This window comes from Chelonia mydas, chromosome 7 (assembly GCF_015237465.2).
Source record: "Chelonia mydas isolate rCheMyd1 chromosome 7, rCheMyd1.pri.v2, whole genome shotgun sequence".
NCBI classification, from domain to species: Eukaryota; Metazoa; Chordata; order Testudines; family Cheloniidae; genus Chelonia; species Chelonia mydas.
The window spans coordinates 48539413-48552213 of NC_057853.1; the positions used below are offsets into that span (position 1 = coordinate 48539413).

Below are 12801 nucleotides of genomic sequence, written 5' to 3' on the forward strand. Positions count from 1 at the left end.
GCTTCTCTCTGCTCTCATCAGAGTTCAGGCTGCTGCTCTGCTTCACTATCGCATCAGAAAGCCTCCTTGTACTGAACTTGTTCCTCTCCCTGAAACAGGGTGACCAGACTCCCAGTGCAAGTGGGACCGTCCCGATATTAGGGGCTTTGTCTTATATATGCAACTATACCCCTCCCCCCTGGAAAAATAGCATACTAAATTTTCCACACTTGCTATCTGGTCACCCTACCCTGGAAGCAGAGGTATGTTATTAGACAGGCATAGCCCCTGAGTTTCGGTCAGCCTCTGGGTCTGGTTGCAGCCAGGACCACAGCTGAGCACAGTGCAATGGAAATAGAGGAGAACATTCACGCAGGCTGCTCTGTGCTAAGGGTTTCACAGCAGCAGCTTGCATCAAACTGTGCTGGACAAAGCACTGGTGCCCGCTGCGGGGACCAATGCTGCACTAGTCCCCAGCGTGGGGGAGAATGGGTGGCCCAGGTGACCCGTGAGGCCTTTTTCATCTGGCAAGTGTCATAGGGGAGGGATAGCTCACTGGGGGGGAGGGATAGCTCAGTGGTTTGAGCATTGGCCTGCTAAACCCAGGGTTGTCAGTTCAATCCTTGAGGGGGCCATTTGGGATCTGGGGCAAAAATTGGGGATTGGTCCTGCTTTGAGCAGGGGGTTGGACTAGATGACCTCCCGAGGTCCCTTCCAACCCTGATATTCTATGATTCTATGATAGCTGCCCAGCAGACTGCATCGAGTCCTTGTGGACTACAATCCCCAAGCTGCACTGGGGTATGTGACACTGGAAACGGAGCTAGAGAGAAGCAGCTGTGCAGTACTTTCCTGGCTGGACTCTGCAGAAGCAGGAGCAAGCTCAGCGAGCCGCCCTGGGCAGTGTGTCTGCGATTACAATGACAGTGTGTCCAGAGGAGGCAGCAGCAGGCAGGCCGAGGGCCCCCCCGGGCATCCCTCCGTCCCACTTTGTCTAGGCTTTGCAGAAGCAGCCGCTGACGCTGGGTTCCTGCCAGAGCTGCGAAGCAGGGCCTCCTGAGCGCAGCTGGGAGAACCGCACAGGTTGGTCCCTTTGAGTCTCTCTCTGTCCTTGTGTGTCCCCAGCACTGCTCTTCAAGGTCCAGCTGCCCCGGGGAACCTGCCCCCTCTGGCCGTGGCGCTTGGGCACCGAGATGCCGCCACCTCCAAGACATCTTCTAGGCATAGCGAGTGGGGTCTTCAAGGAAGGGTGCCCAAGTGAGAGATGTGCCTGATCTCCCTCTGGCAGCGAGCTGCCAGCGTTCCTGTGTGGGGAGGGGCTCCTCCTGCGTTGGGAGTGAAGGCAGGATCAGAGTGGGGGCAAGGACAGTGAGGGGAAGACAGGAGCATCCCTGCACCTCTGGCTGTGCTTCCGTCTGGTCTTACCCCATCTCAATTTGGGAGCGGGTGGGGATGATGAGGGCAGACAACACAAGCCCAGATCGGTGCTGGTGGAAGCTGCCAGGCTGGGAGCCCTGAAGCCTAAAGAACAATCACAGCCTCCAGGGGCACCAGGGCATGCTCCTCCCCTGCCACCCAAGGGCCCTCATGCCCAGGTGCTGGGCCATGCCAGTGACAGTGGTGGGTTTCCAGTGACCGTGGTCTTGATGTCAGCACCTGCCCATGAAGCCTATTTCCCACAGCCCACCTAACTATCCTCAGTTGGGAACCGCAATCACAACCATCTTGGGCCAAAGTCAAACCAGCAGCCCAAAGGCTCCACATCCCATTCCCTGTGTCTGTCACTGGTGAAATCCCACTGCTGGGAAGTGACCAATGAGACCCCTCAAGCTGAGTGCAGCAGAGACCTCTTCAGCTGCTTTCCAGCTGGACCAGTCAGAGAAACCACTGCAGCCCCTGGCCCTTGTGGTGCCAAGTGATGCCTCTGCCCGCCAACTCCGCACTGGGGAACCCCTGCTGCCAGCACCCAGAGAAGCCATAAGTGGCTACTTGACAGAGGTTTGGAGCAATTGGAAGGGGAAGCAACAGGGCTTAGGGTTAGATCTGCCATGGCTGGAAATGGCAGCTGTGCCGGACAGTACCTGGTGTGCTAGAGCAGGGCTGTGTGAGAAGCTTCCAGCACACTGCACTTTTTAAAGAGAACTAAAAATTCACTGTAACTTAGGTACACATGACCATGACTTGATTGCATTTATAACGTGCATGCAGAGTAATGATCAGATCAATGATATGTACCCTTGGTGTTTTAATAGTGCTGTATTCACAAAGCTGAAAATAATTATGAGCCAAATCAGCCAGGAGGATGAATTTAATCAGAAAAATGGGAATGATAACAGGGAATCATTTCAGAACATTTGTTAGCAGATGCCTGAAAAGCCACAATCAAGGAGGGAAGGCTGAACTGGTTAAAAAAGCTGACGTGGTTTAGAGGGGAAATGAGGACAGCTATGAAAAAAATACAACAAATGGAGGAAAAGGGAAGTTGATAGTAATGAATATAAATCAGAAGTTAAGAATTGTACAAAACTGATAGGGAAGCCAAGAGACATGAGAAATCTATGACCAGCAGAGTTAAGGACAATGAGTTTTTAAAATATATTGGGCATAAAAAATGTCCTGGTAATGGTCTTGGTCCGTTACTAGATGGACACAGTGGAATCATCCGTAATAATGGCAGAAGTGCTCAATAAATATTGCTGTTCCGTATTGGAGGGGGATCAGATGATATAGTCTCATCACATAGTAATTACACTCTTTCCATTTCACTAATATCTCTGGTGGATGTTGAACAGCAGCTACTAATGTTAGACATTTTAAAATCAGCAGGTCGAACTTGCATCCAAGAGTTTCAGAAAGGCTGGCTGAGGAGCGTGCTGGACTATTAATATTGATTTTTTTAAATAAAACTTGGAGCACTAGGGAAATTCCAGGGGAGTGGAAGACCACTAATGTTGTGCCAATTTTTGAAAGTGACCTGGATAATTATAGGCTGGTCAGCCTGACATGGATCCTGGGCAAGAGAATAGAGCAAGAGAATGATATGGGACTCGGTTAATAAGGAATTAAAGGAGGATAATTAATGCAAATCAATGGGTTTATGGAAAATAGATCCCATCAAACTACCTTGATATCTTTTCAAGTTTGGTTAATAAAGGTTGATGGAATATAATTAGACTTTTCTAAGGTGTTTGACCTGCACCACGTGACATTTTGGTTACCTAGGGAGGTGGTGGAATCTCCATCCTTCGAGGTTTTTAAAGCCAAGCTTGACAAAGTCCTGGCTGAGATGATTTAGTTGGGGTTGGTCCTGTTCTGAGCAGGGGGTTGGACTAGATGACTTCCTGAGGTCTCTTCCAACCTTAATCTTCTATGAGTCTATGATTTAAAAAAAATAGAATGATATAAAATGTACATGACCCACATTAAATGGATTAAAACCTGGCTAACTGACAGGTCGCAGTGTAACTGTAAGCTGGGAATTGTCATCGAGCGGGTGTGTTTCCATTGGGGATCAGTTCTTGGCCCTATGCTATTTAACATTTTTATCAATGACCTGGAAGAAAACAAAATCAGGGATAAAGTTTGCAGATGACCCAAAAATTGCAGGAGTGGTAAATAATGAAGAGGACAGGTCACTGATACAGTGTAATTTAGCTTACTTGGTAAACTGGCTGCAAGCTAACAATATGTGTTTTAATACAGCTAAATGTAATGGTACACATCTAGGAACAAAGAATGCAGGCCATACTTACAGAATGGGGGACTCTATCACGGGAAGCAGTGACTCTGAAAAAGATGTGGGGAGTGAGGTGGATAATCAGCTGAACATGAGCTCCCAGTGTAACAAGCGAATGTGAGTCTGTAATGCATAAACAGAGGAGTCTTGAGTAGGCGTCAAGGTTATTTTATCTCTGTACTTGGCATTGTTACGACCACTGCTGGAATCCTGTGTCCAGTTCTGGTGCCCACAACTCAAGCAGGATATTGATAAACTGGAGAGGTTTCGGAGAAGAGCCATGAGAATGATTAAAGGAGTAAAAACTATGCCTTATAGTGATAGACTCTGTCCATTTAGCTTAACAAAGAGAAGGTTTAAGGTGATCACTGTCTATAAGTACATGGAGAACAAATATTTAATAATGGGCTCTTCAATCTAGCAGACTGCACTATACAGCTTGACAAATTCAGACTGGTAATAAGGAGTACATTTTTAACAGGGAGTGCAATTAACCATCGGAACCATTTACCCTGGGTCGTGGTGGATTCTCCATCACCGACAATTTTTAAATCAAGATTGGATACTTTTCTAAAAGATCTGCTCTAGGAATTATCATGGGGCATGTCCTATGTGGGAAGTCTCGGTCTTCACAGACAAGGGCAGCTCTCAGACTGCTGCACTGGGCAACCCAGTATGGGGAGGAGGTGAGCAGCCCTCAGTGATGAAAGAACAGGTTAAGGACTATTTAGAAAAGCTGGACATGCACAAGTCCATGGGTCCTGATCTAATGCATCTGAGGGTGCTGAGGGAGTTGGCTGATGTGATTGCAGAGCCATTGGCCATTATCTCTGAAAATTTGTGGTGATCGGGGAAGGTCCCGGACGATTGAAAAAAGGCAAATATAGTGCCCACATTTTAAAAAGGGAAGAAACAGAACCCGGGGAACTACAGCCTCACTTCAGTCCCCAGCAAAATCATGGAGCAGGTCCTCAAGGAATCCATTTTGAAGCACTTGGAGGAGAGGAAGGTGATCAGGAACAGTCAACATGGATTCACCAAGGGCAAGTCATGCCTGACGAACCTGATTGCCTTCTATGATGAAATAACTGGCTCTGTGGATATGGGGAAAGCGGTGGATGTGATATAGCTTGACTTTAACAAAGCTTTTGATCAGGGCTGTCCCTAGCCATTCTGGGGCCCTATGCAGCCCCCCTCATGTGGGGGAGAAGGGGCTAGCCCCAGGCCTCCGTGGGGGGGCAGGAGCAGGCTTGGAGGGCAGGGGGGAACCGCCCCTGAGCACTCACTGGTGGCACAGCTGGCGCCAGGTTGCTGCACTTCCCGCCACTTCCAACCCCTGCTGCAGTCCTCAGTGGAGTGGGGGTGAGGCTGGTGTGGGAAGGGGCAGGGCAGGGATGGAGCAGGGTGGGGGATTTGGGGTAGGGGTGGAGTGTAGGCGGGGCTGGGGCGGAGCAGGGGCAGGGGCCATGGGGAAGAGGAGGAGCAGGGGCTGGAGCAGCACGCAGATGTGCAGGGCACCAGGAAATGTGGTGCCCCAAATTTCCTGGTGCTCTACGCAGCTGCATACTTTGCGTATGGATAGGGACGGCCCTGCCTTTGATATGGTCTCCCGCAGTATTCTTGCCAGCAAGTTAAAGAAGTATGGGCTGGATGAATGGACTATAAGGTGGATAGAAAGCTGGTCAGATCATTGGGCTCAGCGGGTAGTGATCAACGGCTCAATGTCTAGCTGGCAGCCAGTATCAAGTGGAGTGCCCCAACGGTCGGTCCTGGGGCCAGTTTTGTTCAACATCTTTATTAATGAGCTGGATGATGGGCTCAGTTGCACCCTCAGCAAGTTCCCAGATGACACTAAGCTGGGGGGGAGAGGTAGATATGCTGGAGGGTAGGGATAGGGTCCAGAGTGACCTAGACAAATTGGAGGATTGGGCCAAAGGAAATCTGATGAGGTTCAAGCCCTGGCTGGGATGATTTAGTTGGTGTTGGTCCTGCTTTGAGCAGGGGATTGGACTAGATGACCTCCTGAGGTCCCTTCTAACCCTGATATTCAATGATTCTATGATCACAAGGGTCCCTCTGGCCTTGGCATCTCAGAATCGAAAGCCCTTCCAAATGGGAGTCGATTGATAGGGTGCATCTGATACTGGTAGTAACAGATACACACTTGTCCAGCAAGTGCTGCCTTTCACTTCTTGCATTTGGTTTTGCTGCAGAGAACTGTGAGTGAAGGAGAAAGGGAGTATTTCAGCACAGGAATTGAGGAGGACAAAAGTTTGTTTGTTTAGCTGTTTATTACCCTAGAGCCAATGCCACCCTCATTAGAGCTGTAACTCATTAAACAGAATGACAGCTGTAAGATGCCTTCAAATAATCAAAGGGAACGTGATCTGAAAGGGGGACTATACATGGAGATGTGTCACGTACAAATGGCTGCATTTCAGAATTGTGGAAAATCAGTTAATCCTTTGGGGCCCCAGCTAGGATCTGAGGTCAGAGCTTCCCCTGTAATAGCTGATGCCTTGTCACCCTTAACGCAGCAGGACACATGTAGTTCCTTGAGTTGTGCTAAGCATTGTGCAAGCCACTGTTGGAGAAGCAGCACAGAGCCCTGAACTCTGGTCTTTTCAGACTGTGTTTAAGGACAGGAGATGATGCAAACTGTTGAGACAAACTACAGAGCTCAGAGTCTGCACTGTGGCAACTGGCCTCACATACATGCCCCAAATAAAGACAGTAAAGCTAAAGTACCAGAGCTAGTCCCAGATCAGGTTCATGCACTGCCTTCAGGTCCCGCTTTTGCTTTCAGTTCCCTTTGCTAGTTCCCGAAACGTGCCTGTTTCGGAGCGAAGAGAAGAGTCTGTTTGTCTGCCTGAGTATGCAGTGTTGTTGTAGCCGTGTCGGTCCCAGGATATTAGAGAGCCAAGGTGGGTGAGGTAATATCTTGTATTGGACCAACTTCTGTTGGGGAGAGAGACAAACTTTCTAGCTACACAGAGTTCCTCTGCAAGTCTGGAACAGGTACTCAGCGTCACAGCTAAATATGAGGTGGAGAAGGTTGTTGAGCACAAGTAGCTAATGGTCCCTTGCAATATGTGTTAACTACTTATGTCTGTCCTTAGTGTAATTCCAGCCAACGCAGGCCTGCCACTTTGTGCACCGCTGTGATAGACGTTCATTGATCCAGATTCTGTTTCAGCCTCTGCTCTGCCCACGAGCAGAAAATGAACGAGTCTGATACCCAGCCTCCAGGGCTTTACATTCTGCCATTCAGAACATTTGGGCCCTGTAAAATTATAAGGGGTTACCTACCACCCCACTGAGATCAGAGGCCAGCAGCTGGTTGGCGGATTAGCCCTGCTGCTGCACTTGGGAAGAGACCTGCACCTTAACTGGCTGATTCTCATAGAAGGAGGAGCAGGAAATGGAGCGGGGGCTGCAATACCTGCAAGAGGCTGTGGCAACTGTTGGGTGGAACTGCTCTAAGATACAAATGGACACCGCCAGACTGTGGGAAGTCCTGTTACCACAAGGCTCTGAGGTAAGAGCCAGGAGCTTTTGGGGTGATGAACTTACAGATGTGAGGGACAGAGGTGGGGAAGGTTGATCTTGTTTGTTGAGAAGACTTGCAATAAAACAAATAGAAACCACCTTCCCTGGGCTCAGTGAGAAGGTTTAAGGCAGAATTCCCTCAGGGAGGGCACTGGCCCAGCAATTGCAAGCCTAGGTCCAGCCAGACGGGGGCACTATAAGGCAGGCCCCAATCATTTAAAGTGTTAAAGGTGGCAGCTCAATTCTCCCCACAGGTCTTGAGCCTGCCCCCATGACTTCAGTGAGCTCAGACCCCCCCCCGCCATGTGTTCATGTGCCACTGATGTGCTGTGACTCCTGCATGTGAAAACATAAACCATGCCACTGCGCTCAGTGGCCCATGCTCTTACTTGATCTCTGCAGCCACGCGTGGGATCCATGGGCTCACCTGGCGTCAGCCTCACTTAAATATTTGCATCTGACCATTGGCCCTGTTCACCTCACTTGCAGCTGAAATCTGGCTGCCCAACAACATCTTGCCAGCCTAAGCAGAAACGTTTCAGAGCTATGTGACAGGCCTGGGCTGCCCAAGTCATGTCCCAACATCATGCTGGCTGTGGCCCAACACAAATCAGGCTGTCTTGCAGCATGGTAATTCCTGATGGGTCACCACCCTCCAGCAAGGCTGGGGGAGGGTCTTCTGTGCAAAGCATCACTACATGCTGAGTTAGCAAGTGTAAGCTGTGGATGTGACTCCCTGGGGTTGTCACATGCTAGTGACCTTGCTTATGTGCAACTTCATTGTGGGACAGAATCCTGCTTTGGAGGGGGGAATCCAATTGGACCCCAAGGGGTGACCCCAGGTAAGGCAGGAAACTCAGGTCCCTGCAACGCTCACCATAGTAATGATGATAAGGGGGGTGCTCTATCTGGGGTGCAGCGAAAGCAGCCCTGCAGGGACAGCCTCCCTTCAGCAGAAGAAGAGAGCGTACCCAACCCAGAGCAGGGGCCGGTGACTCCAATGCATCTTTATTATGAACTGTAGCACCTGAAGACTAGAAGTCCCAGCATCCAACGCTTCATGCTCAGCTCGTGTGGGAGCCGGGCATGCTGGGAACTGTTGTCTCTTACAGCAGCACTTCACAGTGGAGAGGTCAGACTGGGTCCTGCCGTTGAGTCTCTTGGATTAGAAGATGTAATCATGGTGCTGGGAAGCTTCCTGGAGGTTGCACACTTTGTAGCGTATGTAGGCCATGAGCTGTCCACCCAGCCGGGCACAATAACCTGTTTCACCTAGCCTTGTTCTCAGAAACTGCTGGACTGTTCTAGTTGAAATGTTACAGCTCAGTTCAGCCAGAGGCAGATGCCCAGCACGGAGAATTTCAGGCTGAATGGTGAAAGTTTGGCTGAGTTATGAGCAACTGAAAACAGGACTGTATAATGGGAAGCGTCAGGAAACCTTACCTCAAGGGTCACCCCCACACTTCTTGGCTTATATAGGCCAAGATGGCCACCCAGCCAGAGCACTCACCCCCATTTGGTCACTCGGGATACAGGAGTCCGGGAGCTGGCCAGAGTGGGATGAGGCAGCCCACTACCCCTACCCTGAGGTCATTGCCTTTGTCCCTGTATGACCCAAGGTGATCTGAGTGGCAATGAGTCTGTTCCGGAGGTCTGGTTTTCTCCCAAGTCAGCAGGGTTCTTGCCTGGAACATTTCCTGAAATTCTGGAATTGATCAAACGCATTATCTGAGAGTTACTGCTTTACAAACAGAGCAGTGCTGTGAGTTTAGTGTAGGTCTTTGCTTTGCTGTGCTAGTTTAATCAGTGGAGCTCCCAACCTCACCAATAATTAGAGTAGCCCTGTAATGGCTTTTACTCCTCTTAAGTTACTGTTACGTACTCTGAAACTTGACTCCATCTGAATGTACAGAATAAGGCTGCAGGATTTTCCCTGTAAAGCCTAGAATGTCTGTTGAATCAGGTCGAAGCGATGAAAGAGCTACAAGCATGGCTCAGAGCATTTTGTTAGAATATCCCCAGGTTCAGTCATCATTGGGCTGCGTGGTCTGTTACTGTCTAAATTATTACATTTTCAGACATTATGGTTTTACAAATTGCCATGCCAAGAGTCCCAGGCTGTTGTGGTATCATAAGAACATAAGAACGGCCCTACTGGGTCAGACCAAATGTCCATCTAGCCCAGTATCCTGTCTTCCGACAGTGGCCAATGCCTGGTGCCCCAGAGGGAATGAACAGAACAGGTAATCATCAAGTGATCCATCCCCTGTCGCTCATTCCCAGCTTCTGGCAAACAGAGGCTAGGGACACTATTTCTGCCCATCCTGGCTAATACCCATTGTTGGACCTATCTTCCATGAATTTATCCAGTTCTTTTTTGAACCCTGTTATGGTCTTGGCCTTCATAACATCCTCTGGCAAGGAGTTCCACAGGTTGACTGTGTGTTGTGTGAAGAAATACTTCCTTTTCTTTGTTTTAAACCTGCAGCCTATTAATTTCATTTGGTGACCCCTAGTTCTTGTGTTATGAGAAGTATTAAACAACACTTCCTTATCTACTTTCTCTACACCAGTCATGATTTTATAGTAATAATATCTCCCCTTAGTCTCTTTTCCAAGCTGAAAAGTCCCAGTCTTATTAATCTCTCCTCATACGGAAGCCGTTCCATACTCCTAACCACTTTCATTGCCCTTTTCTGAACCTTTTCCAATGCCAATATATCTTTTTTGAGATGGGGCGACCACATCTGCACACAGTATTCAAGATGTGGGCGTACCATGGATTTATATAGAGGCAACATGATATTTTCTGTCCTATTATCTATCCCTTTCTTAATTATTCCCAGCATTCTGTTTGCTTTTTTGACTGCTGCTGCACATTGAGTGAATGTTTTCAGAGAACTATCCACAATGACTCCAAGATCTCTTTCTTGAGTGGTAACAGCTAATTTAGACCCATCAGAGGTAACGCAACCAATCACCAACTGTTACTCTAGAGCTAATTTGCATGTAACAATTTCATTGGCTGTATGAGGGAGACTTGCACAAATGGTGCAATTGCAACACCTGTGAAGCAGCAGTGGGCTTTGGTCTATGACCCAAAGTGCCAAACTGGAGCTGTGAGAGAACCAGAATGTCTGTCCCATGTGGAATTTCCAAAAGGAGTTTGTTCCAGATCTTTCAGCCTATAGCCTGGGGAGCTGAGTGCGCCGGCTGCCCACCATTGCAGGAAGCCAGCCAGAACTGGCTACCGATCTTTCCCAGGAGTCAGGAACCTGACAGGCTACCACAGAGCTGGAGTTTTCTGATGAGAAAGCCATTCTGGGAATTTTTAATTGGGTCCTCTAAAAAATGTAGAGCCCTGTGAGTGACCTTTGTTTTGCGTCATGAAAGACGTTAACACTGAATTCTGCAAAGCCTACACTGGAAGAGTTTCGTCCCAGGATCATGGGTTGTTTTTTTACTCTGAAGAGCTGTTTGTTCGATGGGACTGACATTATTGCTAGCTCATGAGTCTAGTGGTTTGGGGTGGGGTTTTGTACGTGTTGTGACGACTTTATGGAAATATGCTCATGAATATATATGACATAACTGGAATATGTTCCATGCTACATATGCCGTGTAACATATCGATGTAAAGGTTATGATCTACTGAATCTATTAATCCTATTTGTATGCATGTATCATTTTTGTATTCGAAGTTATGAATATTGGCCGTGTACTGGCTTGATTTCTAAATAACCTTAGTAGAGCATTTGGTCAGTTCCTGGAGAAAGGAATTCGCAAAGTTAAGTGCCCAATTAAGAAGCACTTAAGGAACAATGGATGTTGGAAGCTTCCAATCCACATAAGAAGTCTTCCTGGAGACATTTGAGTTGCCATGTGGGCAATGGCTTCTGACTGTAAAAACTGTGAGACATACATGGACATGTGACTTGCCCAGGTGACTCCAGAACTCCATCTTGGAGCTGGACTTTGCATAGGCGAGAGGAGGGGATCTCCACCCACAAGAGAAAGTCTGTTTAAGCCCGTGGGAGACCCCTCCATTTTGTCTTCAGCTGGCTAAAGAGAGAGCCTCTCCACCCCCAAGGATATCTGAAAGAAACTGGAACAAAAGACAGTAACTACAGAGGGCGTGAGTGATTGCAGGACCCGGACTAGAAGGAGATTAGTCTGTAAAAGGAAGCTTACTGGAACTGAGAAAGCAAAAGTGGATGGGAACCTGGGAGGCAGTGACCATGAGATGGTCGAGTTCAGGATCCTGACACAAGGAAGAAAGGAGAGCAGCAGAATACAGACCCTGGACTTCAGAAAAGCAGACTTTGACTCCCTCAGGGAACTGATGGGCAGGATCCCCTGGGAGAATAACATGAGGGGGAAAGGAGTCCAGGAGAGCTGGCTATATTTTAAAGAATCCTTATTGAGGTTACAGGAACAAACCATCCTGATGTGTAGAAAGAACAGTAAATATGGCAGGCAACCAGCTTGGCTTAACAGTGAAATCCTTGCTGATCTTAAACACAAAAAAGAAGCTTACAAGAAGTGGAAGATTGGACAAATGACCAGGGAGGAGTATAAAGATATTGCTCAGGTATGCAGGAGTGAAATCAGGAAGGCCAAATCACACTTGGATTTGCAGCTAGCAAGAGATGTTAAGAGTAACAAGAAGGGTTTCTTCAGGTAAGTTTAGCAACAAGAAGAAAGTCAAGGAAAGTGTGGGCCCCTTACTGAATGAGGGAGGCAACCTAGTGACAGAGGATGTGGAAAAAGCTAATGTACTCAATGCCTTTTTTGCCTCTGTCTTCATGAACAAGGTCAGCTCCCAGACTACTGCACTGGGCAGCACAGCATGGGGAGAAGGTGACCAGCCCTCTGTGGAGAAAGAAGTGGTTCGGGACTATTTAGAAAAGCTGGACAGACACAAGTCCATGGGCCTGGATGCACTGCATCAAAGGGTGCTAAAGGAGTTGGCGGATGTGATTGTAGAGCCATTGGCCATGATCTTTTGAAAACTCATGCCGATTGGGGGAGGTCCTGGATGACTGGAAAAAGGCTAATGTAGTGCCCATCTTTAAAAAAAGGAAGAAGAAGGATCCTGGGAACTACAGGCCAGTCAGCCACACCTCAGTCCCCGGAAAAATCATGGAGCAGATCCTCAAGGAATCAATTCTGAAGCACTTAGAGGAGAGGAAAGTGATCAGGAACCATCAGCATGGATTCACCAAGGGCAGGTCATGCCTGACTAATCTAATTGCCTTCTGTGACGAGATAACTGGCTCTGTGGATGGGGGAAAGCAGTGGACGTGTTATTCCTTGACTTTAGCAAAGCTTTTGATACAGGCTCCCACAGTATTCTTGCCAGCAAGTTAAAGAAGTATGGGCTGGATGAATGGACTATAAGGTGGATAGAAAGCTGGCTAGATCATCGGGCTCAATGGGTAGTGATCAATGGCTCTATGTCTAGTTGGCAGCCAGTATCAAGCAGAGTGCCCCAAGGTTCGGTCCTGGGGCCGGTTTTTTTCAATATCTTCATTAAT

At 48.3% G+C, this 12801-nt stretch overlaps 1 protein-coding gene across 2 annotated transcripts in view; it reads left to right on the forward strand.

Annotated features, from left to right (window-relative positions):
* Positions 1–751: 751 nt before the first annotated feature.
* MON1A (MON1 homolog A, secretory trafficking associated) overlaps positions 752–12801 on the forward strand; it is a 32870-nt gene continuing 20820 nt past the window's right edge. Inside the window, exons 1-2 of one of the 2 annotated variants that reach the window (XM_043551381.1) lie at positions 793–1062; positions 7122–7253. The gene's annotated coding sequence lies outside the window, so the exon portion shown is untranslated. Of the gene's footprint in view, positions 1063–7121; positions 7254–12801 lie in introns of both variants that reach the window. The other variant, XM_007052678.4, reaches the window with a different exon arrangement.